Below are 15,863 nucleotides of genomic sequence, written 5' to 3' on the forward strand. Positions count from 1 at the left end.
CTAGGTTGACTCAATGGTAATAAGTTAAAATCATTCTTGATTCTGCCTTGGCCTTTAAGAGGGAGGTCAAAAAGGTGGTGACCACCTTTATATTTTAAATGTGTAACTTTAAGAATATCAGGCACAGCCTAACAATGAGAAATGTTCATTACTATACGTTGTCCCTCTTAGCAACTGAAATTGACATTGAAAAATTTTACTTTATTTCTATTTATATTCTTAATTTTCAATAACAATTAATAGCTCCTTTGTTAATAGCTAAACTTCAATATTCTGAACTTCAAGGACTTAAGCCCTTACATGACATTGCCATACCATTACCTTAAGTGCTTACATTACTAGACGCAGGTGACTACACACTTCTAGATGTTTGACATGTTGTGGATGTCTAACATCTGTTTAGCTTGCAGGTCTCTGGTTCAGACTTGAGGGGAACTTCATTAATTGGTGCACCTGAGACTGACCTATGCTGTAATATCACTATCTCGCTGTACAAGGGGTAATTATGGAGGGTAAATGTTGCACTATGCTATGTTCTAGTTGACTTCAAGGGACCTATGACAAGCTGATGTTTCTGGACTGTGTGGACATTTCATTTTACTGTACTGGAATTATTGTTTTTGGATTGTATGTATTGCTTCTCCTGGATGGACCGACTGAAGTTGTGCAACAGACATTTCGGGTTCCTGGTGTTTCCCAACTTCCCTTCGTTTATCTACTCTCGTGGTATTCTTGATGAGGGATAGGGTTTTTTCAGGTGGGGGCAAACGGGGTCATGTGTTGGAATATGACTTAGTGGGTCACATAGCAACAGGGTTGAGTCAACCATCTGTTGGAAGTGCACGGCACCCGAAAGAAATAGGACATGACAAAAACAGAGCAACTGTAAGTGATTTTACTGTATTTGTATCTGATTCCAGGTGTACTGCTTGCATGAGCTAACCCGATTATGATTGGACTACGTAGACTACTGGATGATTAGAGACTACACTGACTACACAGGTTGCTACTTTGTCATATCTGGAGGGTGGGATGGCACATGCTTGTCTGGAGAGTGTGGTGCATTAGTTGTCTGCTTTTATAAACATTTTGGCCATTTGTAAGGACTGGTAGCATCAATTCTGATTTCTACCTGTAGCGGTACCTGTGCTGTTCCATTGTGTAAGTCATTTGTCTTTTAAATGCATCACTATTTGAGGGCTTACATCAAGTTCTGCTGGGGGGAGTGCACCACTGGCACCATGATCAATGAGGTACTCCTTAGGTTCATGCAGGCTCATGTACTCACAGGTATTTTTGTTATTGTTGGTAGTTAGTTGATTATATTATATTTGTGTAATTTATTTGTTGTTTTCACACTTCACTTTTGTTTTAGGTGATGTGACTTATGGTCATGTCAACAGGGGGAGCTGTTGGATAAGTTTCATGGCTAATTTGTCTGTGGTATAAATCATAACTTGCTTAATACCTTCAAATCTCCTTATAATGATAATAATAATAATAACAATAATATCCTCATATTTTCTCTGGAATGCCATGAGGCATACTGTTCATCTGCTTATCACACCACACTGACAAACACAGTTTTACTATTACACATAATGTTTATATAACAATACGAGCAGCACACCGCACATAAATGTCAAATGTTAAAGTGGATATGACACCTAAAAAATGAGGTAAAACTGATATAAATATAAAAGATATACATACAGTATTGTAAGTTGAAAGTGGTTTTTACCATTATCACTGAGAAATAAAGTTTGTACAGCTTCTCAAAAGTGTTTCTTGGAAAGCGCACTGGCAGCATTCCATCGGCAGTCACGTGATGCCGTGACATCACAGCCTGTAGAGTCCCATCTTTGTTCGATTGACAACAGGAACAGATAGGCCTCAGCATGGACAGTGACGAGATCGAGAACTTTTCTGACTCTTCTTCAAGCATGGATTGTTTCTGTGAGGAAATCGAGACTGACTCGGATCCTGAGGATGTCGCAACAGTGATTAGACCTTACAGATTTGAGCCGTATCTTTCAGACGAACATTCAAACCACAAGCATTCTGGCAGCGAAAATAATGTCGATGGTGCTTATGGTGGAGCTGAAGCAAAGGCAAGAGACATGCCAATTCAATTTTGAAAGGCTGCAGAATACAGAATGGTAAGGGAGGCTTTGATTTTTGTTGCTGCTGTTTATAACACTATAATTATAGCATTTTCGATTCTAGCGTCTGTTTACCACCTTTGTTATTTTTCCAGACCCGCGATAGTGTAGCTACTACCTGCAGACCACCGTCATTACCTTTGGGTTTTTGCCGTTTTCGAGTGCCAGGCATTGCATTCATCTGTGTTTAGTTATATTATTTTCACGAAAGAATAGGAAATAAATGGCAAAAGTTTAGAAAAAGATCGCCGAAAACATACAAAATTGTAGAAACCCATCTCCAATCTCCACCGTTTCTCTAATGTAGCAGATTTTCTACGCTTCATAGGCTTTGCCATGGACATCGATGTGAAAATGCTTGGAACAGCCCCCAGCAACAAAACCTTCTTGTGACGTACATTTTTCCCAAGCTGCTCCTTCAAAGCTGGGACCGCGCTGAAACACCCATCTTCAAAATGTCCACAGCACAACAAAGAATACGCGGTCGGCCTCCATAGCGTCCCCTTCATCAGTCCTGATCTTGTACGACGAACTTGCTGAACCCACTTTTCGTGGACATTTTCATTCTGTGGAAACTTGAAAGGGCTAAAACCTTTCGCCCTTGTGTTTCTGCAATATGCTGCGTTACACTGGTCAGGCATATCGACAAATAAGTCCCTGAGAGCTGTGTTTAATCAAAGTTTCTGCCACTTAAAAAAGTGTAAACAACGGCCATCAAGCGTTCAAATGTATATAATGGGAAAACCACGTCCATTTTTCCAAAATGCTTAGGTTGACCGAATTATATAACCTTTGTTACATGTGAATGAATGAATAAGTTTATTCAGCAAGCACATGAACAAAATACCAACATAAACTCTTACTAACATAACAAATCAAAAAAACAAAAGAAAATACAACAATAACTCTAACAATTTCCCAAATTGGGTGTGGCCGAAAGGGCATGGGCTGAAGCAAAAGCTTATAAACGCCCACCTCGTACACCAGTTACTATACACAGTTAAATACACTCAAAACGAGATATCAATAAGAAAATAACATAACTGAACAGAACAATCAAATATATGATGTGCAAGTAAACAAAAAAGAAAAGAGAACCACAAAACATAACATAGTGAGAGATTGCATTATTTTTATAGAGCCTTTTAACACCTACCAATGAGTCACATGATTTAATACTATCAGCACAATTATTCCATATTCTAACACCATCCATCTATCCATTTTCTTCCGCTTTATCCGGAGTCGGGCCGCGGGGGCAGCAGCTCAAGCAAAGCCGCCCAGACCTCCCGATCCACACACACCTCCCCCAGCTCCTCCAGGGGAACCCCAAGGCGTTCCCAAGCCAGCCGAGAGATGTAGTCCCTCCAGCGTGTCCTGGGTCTTCCCCGGGGCCTCCTCCTAATGGGACGTGCCCGGAACACCTCTCCAGCGAGGCGTCCAGGGGGCATCCGGAAAAGATGCCCGGGCCACCTCAACTGACTCCTTTCGACGTGGAGGAGCAGCGGCTCGACTCCGAGCTCCTCCCGAGTGACCGAGCTTCTCACCCTATCTCTAAGGGAGCACCCAGCCACTCTGCGGAGGAAACTCATCTCGGCCGCTTGTACTCGCGATCTTGTTCTTTCGGTCATGAGTCAAATCTCATGACCATAGGTGAGGATCGGAACGTAGATCAATCGGTAAATCGAGAGCTTTGCCCCCCTACTCAGCTCTCTCTTCACCACGATGGTCCGATACAGCGACCGCAGAAAATAATGTGCTTTGTACAAAATTGAAATAACTTGAAATTTTAGATTTGACATCATTTATGTGGGTTTTCCAGCTTAATTTATCATCAATAAAAATGCCAAGAAATTTAGTTTCAGATACAGTTTTAATTTCAACATTGTTAAATGATAAGTTTCTATTTAAATTCCTAAGCTTATTTCCAAATATAATACACTTAGTCTTACCAAAATGAAGTGACAATTTATTAGAATCAAACCAATATTTAAAATTTAATAATTCCCTCTCCATCCTTTCCAAAAGCTGTTCCAAATTGTTCCCATGCACTACCGAACACAGTCGTGTCATCAGCAAACAAAATACAACGCACAGACTTTGACACCAAACCTATATCGTTAACATACAACAAAAACAACAATGGCCCAAGGACTGACCCTTGGGGCACCTCACATGTGATCCTCAACAAGTTTGAATTTGTCCCTCCTAAATGAACACACTGATACCTGTTTGATAAATAACTGGCTAACCAATCAAGTGCTAATCCTCTAATGTCATACTTCTGTAATTTGTCCAATAATAAACAATGATCTATGATATCAAATGCTTTCTGTAAATCAAAGAAAACCCCTACAGTATATTGCTTCATCTCTATTGCATTTGTAACTTGCTCAACAAAGTCAATTATAGCCAGTGAAGTAGTGCAATTTTTTTTCTAAAACCATACTGCTGTTCACTAAGTAAATGATGTTTGGATATAAAATCATTCAACCTCTTTACAAATATTTTTTTTCCAGAATTTTAGAAAACAAAAACTTATTTTTCACTGAAATGCTTGGAGAAAGACAATGAGGTACAACACTCAGGTCTTGTACCTGGTGAGATGCAGGAGGAGCCCAGCCAGGAAGCAACCCACAGAGCCCAGTCCCTCCACGTACCTCAGACTCTCAATCCCAGCAGAGTAAGTCCACAGCAGTGGATTAAGTGGCCCCCAGCCAGCAAGAGGAGCGAGTGGCAGCAGTTTGACGAGGATGTGTCAAACATCATCCAGGCCACAGCCAAAGGAGACGCAGACAGCCGACTCACATTGATGACCACCATCATCATCAGCTATGCCTCAGAAAGATTTGGGCAGGTGGACAAAGGAAAATCAAAACCCACTTCCTACACAATGAGCCGAAGGGCCACCCGGATACATCATCTGCGCCAGGAGCTTCGTACCATCAAGAAGCAGTACAAGGCTGCAACTGAGGAGGAGAAGCAACCCTTAGCTGAACTGAAAAACATCCTACGCAAGAAGCTGATGACTCTTCGCAGAGCAGAGTGGCACCGGAGACGGGGGGAGGGAGAGGGCAAGGAAGCAAGCGGCTTTCATCACCAACCCCTTTGGCCTTACCAAACAACTGCTAGGGGACAAGCGCAGTGGCCGGCTTGAGTGCTCTATAGAGCAAGTAAACCGCTTCCTCCAGGACACTGTGAGCGACTCTCTGAGAGACCTGGAAGTGGAGCCCAACAAAGCTCTCATCAGCCCAGATCCCCCAACAACGGAGTTCAACCTGAAGGAGCCAAGCCTGGAGGAGGTTGAGGAGGTCGTCAAGGCGGCCCGCACTGCGTCAGCCCCAGGCCCCAGTGGAATTCCTTATCTGGTCTACAAGCGCTGCCCGGAGCTTCTACAGCACCTGTGGAGGATCCTGAAGGTGATTTGGAGAAAGGGAAAAGTGGCCGACCAGTGGAGGCATGCTGAGGGAATTTGGATCCCCAAAGAGGAGAACTCATGAGACATCAGTCAGTTTCGATCCATCTCACTGCTGAGCGTGGAAGGGAAGGTGTTTTTTAGCATCGTCTCACAAAGACTGACCGAGTTCCTCCTCAAGAACAGCTATATTGACCCATCAGTACAGAAGGGAGGGATCTCTGCTCCTGGCTGCTTGGAACACACTGGGGTCATCACGCAACTCATCAGAGAGGCCTATGAGAACAAAGGCGACTTAGCTGTGTTGTGGTTGGACCTGGCCAACGCCTACGGGTCCATACCACACAAGCTGGTTGAGCTCGCTCTCCACCTCCACCATGTCCCCAGTAAGATCAAGGACCTCATCCTGGATTATTACAATAACTTCAGGATGAGAGTTACTTCTGGGTCAGAGACATCGGACTGGCATCGCATTGGGAAAGGGATAATTACAGGCTGCACCATCTCTGTTGTCCTCTTCTCCCTAGCCATGAACATGGTGGTCAAGTCAGCTGAGGTGGAATGCAGAGGGCCCCTGACCAAGTCAGGTGTACGACAGCCCCCCATCAGAGCCTATATGGATGACCTCACCGTAACAACCATGTAGGTCCCAGGGTGCAGGTGGATCCTGCAAGGGCTCGAAAAGCTCATCACCTGGGCAAGGATGAGCTTTAAGCCGTCCAAATCACAATCCATGGTGCTGAAGAAGGGGAAGGTGAGTGACAAGTTCCGCTTTTCCATCTCAGGAACTGTCATCCCAACCATCACGAGCAACCCGTGAAGATCGTGGGGAAACTCTTTGACTCCACCCTGAAGGACTCAGCAGCCATCCAGAAGGCCAGCTTAGAACTTGGAACCTGGCTCACCAAGGTAGACAAGTCTGGCCTGCCTGGTAGGTTTAAAGCCTGAATCTACCAGCATTCAATCCTGAATCCTGCCCCGCATCCTGTGGCCACTGTTGATTTATGCAGTCCCAATAACAGCAGTTGAGTCCCTAGAGAGGAAGATCAGTGGCTTTCTTTGAAAGTGGCTGGGACTTCCTTGCAGCCTTACCAGCGCTGCCCTGTACGGAATGAGTAACATCCTGCAGCTTCCTCTCAGTGGTCTCACAGAAGAGTTCATGGTGGCACGCAGCAGAGAAGTCCTACAGTACAGGGAGTCAAAGGACTGCAAAGTGTCAGCAGCCGGCATCGAGGTGAGGACAGGAAGGAAGTGGAAGACATGGGAAGCAGTGGAGCTGGCAGAGTCACGCCTAAGACAGACGGCATTGGTGGGCACTGTGGCAACAGGCAGAGCAGGCTTGGGTTACTTCCCAAAGATCCTCATCAGCCAGGCCCATGGGAAGGAAAGGCACCACCTGATCCAGGAGGAAGTCAGAGCGGGTGTGGAGGAAGAGCGGGTGAGCAGGGCAGAAGGACTACGGCAACAGGGAGCATGGACAAGGTGTGAGAGCACACTACAGTGCAGGATCACCTGGACAAACATCTTGCAGATCAGATTTTCAGCAGGTCCGCTTCCTGGTGCAAGCTGTCTACGATGCTCTGCCAAGTCCAGCGAACCTCCATGTGTGGGGGAAAAGTGAGACACCTTCCTGCCTGCTGTGCTCTGGTAGAGGCTCTTTAGAAAACCTCCTCAGCAGCTGCCCAAGGGCTCTGGCAGATGGTCGCTAATGCTGGCACCATGACTAGGTGCTTAAGGCAGTCGCGGAGAGCGTAGCCTCAGCCATCAGCTCCAGCAAGAACCATCATGCTCCAAAGAAGGCAATCTCCTTTGTTAAAGCTGGAGAAAAACCCAGAGCAAACCAACATGCGACATCAGGACTACTCCACACAGCATCTGACTGGCAGTTGCAGGTCGACCTGGGTAGGCAGCTGAAGTTCCCCCAGCACATCGCAACAACATTCCTTCGTCCAGATATGATCATGACCTCTCAGTCTTCGAAAAAAGCTGATCATACTGGAGTTGACAGTGCCCTGGGAAGAAAACATCGAGGAAGCCAATGAGAGGAAGAGGGCTAAGTACCAGGAACTGGTGGAGGAGAGGCTGGAAGACGGTCTACGAGCCCATAGAGGTAGGCTGCAGGGGATTTGCAGGGTGGTCTCTGTGCAAGGTCCTCAGCTGCCTGGGCATCATAGGAGCGGCAAAGAAGAGGGCCATCAAGTCCGCAAGCGAAGCCACCGAAAAGGCCACCAGGTGGCTTTGGATGAAGAGGGCAGATCCATGGGCTGCTACTGGGACGCAAGTCGGGGCTTGATCACCCCCGGCTGGGTCGCATGGGTGAGGGTGTATGATGTTGCAAGACCTGAAACACCCGATGACCCCAGGATACATCACTGATGATGCGTCCCAGTGCATCCATGAGGTGTATTTTGAATACATTTCTGTCAATTTATCCACAAAAGTATCTATATTAGATCCTGGAGCTCTGTAAACAAACTTATAATAATATTTTTTGATTTTTTACATTTAATTTCCACAGTGACACATTCCACAATATTTTCCAAGGAAAGCAACATATTTTTTATAATTTAACATTGATAATTTGAAGATATATAAAGCGCCGCCCCTGCACCACGTTTATGCATCCTGTTTATAGCAAAAAAAATCATATCCCTCAATCTGAATGGCATCAACTAACTCCTCTCTCAACCAAGTTTCAGTACTTGTAATAACTGAAAAATGTTTGTTAGACATTCTTAAACAGTCCTGTATTTTTGAGAAATTTGCAGGAAGACTTCTACTGTTAAAATGTATGATGGAGAAAGTTCCATTTATAATAGGATAATCCTTCAATTGTTCTTCAGTAAAGTAGCTACACCGATGACTAATATTTTCAAGAAAAAAACAATCAGGATCAATATTATTTTCAAAATCATGAAATCCGTGTTCAGTATCTTCAAAAATTCTTAAATTATGCGCATGAGCAGGAATTTCATCATCAGATGAAGAAAAACAATCTGTAGGATAAGACATTGATTATATATGAGGATGTCACCATTTATATATATATATATATATATATGTTTAAAAAAAAAAGTTGTAATCCAAAAACCAAACTTACAGCTAAATTAAAATTGAGTTTTTAAACTTTTTAATATAAACCAGTACAGGTTTTCTCAAAAGCTGACTCATAACAGAGTGAAAACAGACAAAAACAGAAACCAAAGACCCTCCAAATAGGTGATAAACCAGTCAAGCCATTTTCCTCCTTGAGGAGCAGTCACTTAAGATTATCCAGATCTGAAAGTTCTCGTATCATTAAGACTTTCGCTTGTTCTGGAGTGCCATTTAATTTAATCCAGACTTTACAATTTCTGGTCCAGGTCGCTTGTATTTTTTTCTGTTTTCGAAGAATTCTGGCTTGTCTTGCAATTTATGCATTTTTCTTCATCAGATGTTCATTTATGTACACCTCTGTTTCCCTCATCTTTTTTGTCTGCCTTAATAAATCATTTTTAAAACGCCTATTTGCAAACCGGACAATAATAACCGGTTTTGATTTCCTGTCTTTTCTTGAGACAGAATGGCAGTCTGCAATGTCAGTATTATTAATGATGATGTACTTGGAGGAAAAAAAACTGAATCACCTGTTGCTCCAGTGACTGTTTCTTTCTGTGTGTCCTCTATGTCACCGGCACCATTGCCCACAGCCGCTGCCCTGGCATATGTCCGATGCTTAATGTTTAGTCCAGACACAGTTACCTCATCCATCCTCGTGTGTTGCTCTAGTTCATCAACACGGTTTTCCAGTGCTCTAATTTTAATGTCTTTCTCCTGTACAATTCTTTTAAGATTTCGAACCTCCTTCAATAACCCAAGCAGCTCAGTCTGTTTTTTCACCACACCACTGAGTTCATCCGACATGAAATTTAATGAGCGCTTGATCTCATCCAAGTCTTCGCTGCTAATGGCTTTATTTGGCATGTTTGGAGAAAACTTTTTACCTTGTAGGCAGCAACAACAATGTCCATCCGCGGGGGGCCCGTGTCATGTAATAAGACTATGTTGTCTTTAAGTGTCATATCCACTTTAAATGCAACATGTTTGATGCAAACACGTATAACTTTACTGATTCATGCTGAGGGTAGTGGCCCACCCATCTATGGGCAGAGCTGGAGTGCAGGGGGAAAAAGGCAAGTGGGGGGCGGGGTGAGTCAGCCTGCAGGCTGAGTTAGCGACTTGCTGTCCAGGAAAGCTTTGTGTTTAATACAACATCTAAAATTGAAGTCTGTTATCTGTGGTTTTTGAGTTTTTTGAGTTTAATCCCCATTACACCCGGGAAAATTGGAAATTTACAATCTAACAATCTCAACATCAGAGCTGTAGCACTGTCACCTCCAGCTCTGCCACCGGTCTTTTTGTTAGTGCAACTGTCTCTTAGCCAGGAGTGCCGAAGTTCGGTCCTTGAGATCTCCCTTCCTGACACTCTTGTCTCCCTGCTCCAACACACCTGAATCCAATCAAAGGCTCATTAAAAGCCTGCTAACGAGTCTTTCATTGGGTCTCATTCACACACGCTCAGTGTGATGCCCACCGGCAGTTACTGAGGATGGCTGTAGATGTACTCAGTCTTGCTCCTACTGACTTTCATTCCCCTGCTCTTCAGAACATATATCCACTTCTCCAGGCTACACTCAACTTGCTCTCTACTCTCACTACAGATCACAATGTCATCTGCATCATCATAGTGCATGGAGACTCCTGTCTGATCTCACCCATCAACCTGTCCATCACCATTGCAAACAAGAAAGGACTCAGAGCTGATCCTTGGTGTAATCCCACCTCCACCTTGAATGAGTCTGTCATTCCTACTGTGCATCTCACCGCCATCACACTATTCTTGTACATGTCCTGCACTACCCTAACATACAGGTGCTGGTCATATAATTAGAATATCAAGAAAAAGTTGTGTCAGGCTGAATGGTCTGGAACTGTAGGACACAAATGCACAACTCAAGCGAACAGCTCTGGTTTTTAGATGGTTTTACTGTAGAAGACAGTGGAGGTCGGTACACGAGAAGGCAGTCCAGGAAAAGCAGCAGTACAAGAAACATCAAGCAATCAGGCATGGTCAAAGCTACAGGCAGGAGGTCAGGTACACACAAAGAGGCAGGCAGAACTAAGGAACGCAAGAACAGAGCTGGATTGAAGGCACAAGGCACGACAAACTGACGAGAGACAAACACACCCAGTGAGCTAAAATAACTGCAGGTGGTAACCAGCAAATCAGGGACAGGTGTGCCTGGAAAGCACCAGAACAGGGCATGGCCAGAGATAGAGAGAGAAACACCCAGCAAGCGAAGAAGCCAAGCATACCCACTGAAACACAAAAAATAACTAACAGCACAAGAGAACAAACAACCCAGAACACCAAGCAAAACTTAAACCGTGACAGTACCCCCCCCCCCCCCCCCCGCCCCGGACGGCCCAGGTGCAGCAGGATGAGAGGCATGAAACTCACGGATCAGAGCAGGATCAAGGACGAAGTGGGAGGGAAACAAATATTTATTGTAATATTTAATATTACAAAAAATATTTGTAAAGAGGTCGACCACGGCGACGAGAGTCGAGGAGCTGCCGTACGGAAAAAACAGGAGGGGGAACGGCCAGAGGGCACAACGGGCTGGAACGAGAAGGCTTGACGTGGCTCACATGAAAGGTAGGGTGGATGCGCATAGACGCTGGGAGGCGGAGGCGAACAGAAACCGGATTTATAACTTTGGAAATAGAGAATGGACCTACGAACCTGGGAGCCAATTTCCTGGGCAGTCCTCGCAGAGTAAGATGACGGGTTGAGAGCCAAACTTTCTGTCCAGGTTTATACGCAGGTGCGGAGGATCTCCTACAATCAGCTGCCATCTTATAGGCCACAGAGGACCGTAGGACGGCACTACGGGCCCGCTCCCAGGTTCGTCGGCAGTGGAGAATGAGTCCTAAGGCAGAGGGAACAGAAGAATCAAGTGCAGTGGATGGAAACAGTGGAGGTTGATGACCATAAACTACATGAAATGGTGAAAAACCAGAGGATGCAGAAGGAAGACTATTGTGTGCCAGCTCTATCCAGGACAGTTGAGCAGACCATGAGGCAGGATGCTGGGAGGCAAGAATCTGGAGTACTTTTTCCAACTCTTGGTTGAGACGCTCAGTCTGCCCGTTGGCCTGGGGGTGGTAACCTGAGGTTAAGCTGGCAGAGACCCCGAGGAGACGGCAGAATTCCCTCCAGAAATTAGACACAAACTGCGGTCCTCTATCAGACACTATATCCTCTGGAAATCCATGTAACTTGAACACATTTGTGAGCATTATTTCTGCAGTTTCCTTAGCTGAGGGAAGTTTAGTCAGAGGGATGAAGTGAGCCATCTTGGATAATCAAATCAAATCAATTTTATTTATATAGCACCAAATCACAACAAACAGTTGCCCCAAGGCGCTTTATATTGTAAGGCAAAGCCATACAATAATTACGGAAAAACCCCAACGGTCAAAACGACCACCTGTGAGCAAGCACTTGGCGACAGTGGGAAGGAAAAACTCCCTTTTAACAGGAAGAAACCTCCAGCAGAACCAGGCTCAGGGAGGGGCAGTCTTCTGCTGGGGCTGGTTGGGGCTGAGGGAGAGAACCAGGAAAAAGACATGCTGTGGAGGGGAGCAGAGATCAATCACTAATGATTAAATGCAGAGTGGTGCATACAGAGCAAAAAGAGAAAGAAACACTCAGTGCATCATGGGAACCCCCCAGCAGTCTAAGTCTATAGCAGCATAACTAAGGGATGGTTCAGGGTCACCTGATCCAGCCCTAACTATAAGCTTTAGCAAAAAGGAAAGTTTTAAACCTAATCTTAAAAGTAGAGAGGGTGTCTGTCTCCCTGATCCGAATTGGGAGCTGGTTCCATAGGAGAGGAGCCTGAAAGCTGAAGGCTCTGCCTCCCATTCTACTCTTACAAACCCTAGAAACTACAAGTAAGCCTGCAGTCTGAGAGCGAAGCGCTCTATTGGGGTGGTATGGTACTTATCATTATGGTATTATGGTAGTTTAGGTAATTGGTGTGTGTCCTCTGGCTTCATGGATAGATAAAGCTGGGTATCATCTGCGTAACAATGAAAATTTAAGCAATGCTGTCTAATAATATTGCCTAAGGGAAGCATGTATAAAGTGAATAAAATTGGTCCTAGCACAGAACCTTGTGGAACTCCATAATTAACCTTAGTCTGTGAAGAAGATTCCCCATTTACATGAACAAACTGTAATCTATTAGATAAATATGATTCAAACCACCGCAGCGCAGTGCCTTTAATACCTATGGCATGCTCTAATCTCTGTAATAAAATGTTATGGTCAACAGTATCAAAAGCAGCACTGAGGTCTAACAGAACAAGTACAGAGATGAGTCCACTGTCTGAGGCCATAAGAAGATAATTTGTAACCTTCACTAATACTGTTTCTGTACTATGATGAATTCTGAACCCTGACTGAAACTCTCCAAATAGACCATTCCTCTGCAGATGATCAGTTAGCTGTTTTACAACCACCCTTTCAAGAATTTTTGAGAGAAAAGGAAGGTTGGAGATTGGCCTATAATTAGATAAGATAGCTGGGTCAAGTGATGGCTTTTTAAGTAATGGTTTAATTACTGCCACCTTAAATGTCTGTGGTAAATAGCCAACTAATAAAGATAGATTGATCATATTTAAGATCGAAGCATTAATTAATGGTAGGGCTTCCTTGAGCAGCCTGGCAGGAATGGGGTCTAATAGACATGTTGATGGTTTGGAGGAAGTAACTAATGAAAATAACTCAGACAGAACAATCAGAGAGAAAGAGTCTAACCAAATACCGGCATCACTGAAAGCAGCCAAAGAGAACGATATGTCTTTGGGATAGTTATGAGTAATTTTTTCTCTAATAGTTAAAATTTTATTAGCAAAGAAAGTCATGAAGTCATTACTAGTTAAAGTTAAAGGAATACTCTGCTCAATAGAGCTCTGACTCTTTGTCAGCCTGGCAACAGTGCTGAAAAGAAACCTGGGGTTGTTCTTATTTTCTTCAATTAGTCATGAGTAGTAAGATGTCCTAGCTTTACGGAGGGCTTTTTTATAGAGCAACAGACTCTTTTTCCAGGCTAAGTGAAGATCTTCTAAATTAGTGAGACGCCATTTCCTCTCCAACTTACGGGTTATCTGCTTTAAGCTGCGAGTTTGTGAGTTATACCATGGAGTCAGGCACTTCTGATTTAAGGCTGTCTTTTTCAGAGGAGCTACAGCATCCAAAGGTGTCCTCAATGAGGATATAAAACTAGTGATGAGATAATCTATCTCACTCACAGATTTTAGGTAGCTACTCTGCCCTGTGTTGGTATATGGCACTGGAGAACATAAAGAAGGAATCATATCCTTAAACCTAGTTACAGCGCTTTCTGAAAGACTTCTACTGTAATGAAACTTATTCCCCACTGCTGGGTAGTCCATCAGAGTAAATGTAAATGTTATTAAGAAATTATCAGACAGAAGGGGGTTTTCAGGGAATACTGTTAAGTCTTCAATTTCCATACCATAAGTCAGAACAAGATCTAAGGTATGATTAAAGTGGTGGGTGGACTCATTTACATTTTGAGCAAAGCCAGTTGAGTCTAATAATAGATTAAATGCAGTGTTGAGGCTGTCATTCTCAGCATCTGTGTGGATGTTAAAATCGCCTGTTAAAGATTTTATATATATATATTTTTATCACTGTTAAACATTTGTTCCTTTGTCTTTGTTCTGATGAAATGTTATTGAGCTGTTTTGCACCTGTCTTAACGTAACCCTGAGAATGTACTTGTTATTATTACACTGACAGCACAACTTTGTTTTTGTAGCCACTAACGACTGGGAGTGAAGAGATGGAGGTTATTTTGACCTTATGCTGTACAAATGCTTACTGTTTTAAACAGGACACTCCAAGCTTTTGCAGAACAGATGATAAGTGCAAACAGAGGAGCCTGCAAGAACGAGATGTGCTGACCTTCAAAGATATGATTAAACAAAAGGAACCGTTTCTCCACACAGCTGCAACCATTGGCATACGTGCCATGAGATGTTTTGTATTACGGGAGGAAACTTGTCATGCGAACCCCCCCCTTAGGACAAGTTTCACAATGTGGGTAGGTTTTCCTAATAAAAAGAGTGAGCATGCGCAGCAGTCCCCAGTGCTTTCAGTGGTACTACGTGTACGGACTGTCTGCACTCCTCGCGAGCTAAATTTGACTTTCTGTCTCACTGGTGTTTCTTGACTCTGTTTGTCTTGTTAAAGGTTTTAAGAATGTTTGGAGGAGAAAATACCCAACATCGCCCACTATAATTATCTTGTCTGAGCTAAGCACTAAGTCAGACAAAAGGTCCGAAAATTCACAGAGAAACTCACAGTAACGACCAGGTGGACGATAGATAACAACAAATAAAACTGGTTTTTGGGACTTCCAATTTGGATGGACAAGACTAAGAGTCAAGCTTTCAAATGAATTAAAGCTCTGTCTGGGTTTTTGATTAATTAATAAGCTGGAGTGGAAGATTGCTGATAATCCTCCGCCTCGGCCCGTGCTACAAGCGTTCTGGCAGTTAGTGTGACTCGGGGGTGTTGACTCATTTAAACTAACATATTCATCCTGCTGTAACCAGGTTTCTGTAAGGCAGAATAAATCAATATGTTGATCAATTATTATATCATTTACTAACAGAGACTTAGAAGAGAGAGATCTAATGTTTAATAGACCACATTTAACTGTTTTAGTCTGTGGTGAGCCGAGTATTCCTTTAACTTTAACTAGTAATGACTTCATGACTTTCTTTGCTAATAAAATTTTAACTATTAGAGAAAAAATTACTCATGACCATCCCAAAGACGTATCGTTATCTTTGGCTGCTTTTAGTGATGCCGGTATTTGGTTAGACTCTTTCTCTCAGATTGTTCTGTCTGAGTTATTTTCATTAGTTACTTCTTCCAAACCATCAACATGTCTATTAGACCCCATTCCTACCAGGCTGCTCAAGGAAGCCCTACCATTAATTAATGCTTCGATCTTAAATATGATCAATCTATCTTTATTAGTTGGCTATGTACCACAGGCTTTTAAGGTGGCAGTAATTAAACCATTACTTAAAAAGCCACCACTTGACCCAGCTATCTTAGCTAATTATAGGCCAATCTCCAACCTTCCTTTTCTCTCAAAAATTCTTGAAAGGGTAGTTGTAAAACAGCTAACTGATCATCT

At 43.4% G+C, this 15,863-nt stretch overlaps 1 pseudogene; it reads left to right on the forward strand.

The window, feature by feature from the left end:
- The first annotated feature begins 4,838 nt into the window (after positions 1–4,838).
- LOC117526578 lies at positions 4,839–7,953 on the forward strand (annotated as a pseudogene).
- The last annotated feature ends 7,910 nt before the right edge of the window (positions 7,954–15,863 follow it).

The sequence above is a fragment of the Thalassophryne amazonica genome, chromosome 15, assembly GCF_902500255.1.
Source record: "Thalassophryne amazonica chromosome 15, fThaAma1.1, whole genome shotgun sequence".
NCBI lineage: Eukaryota > Metazoa > Chordata > Actinopteri > Batrachoidiformes > Batrachoididae > Thalassophryne > Thalassophryne amazonica.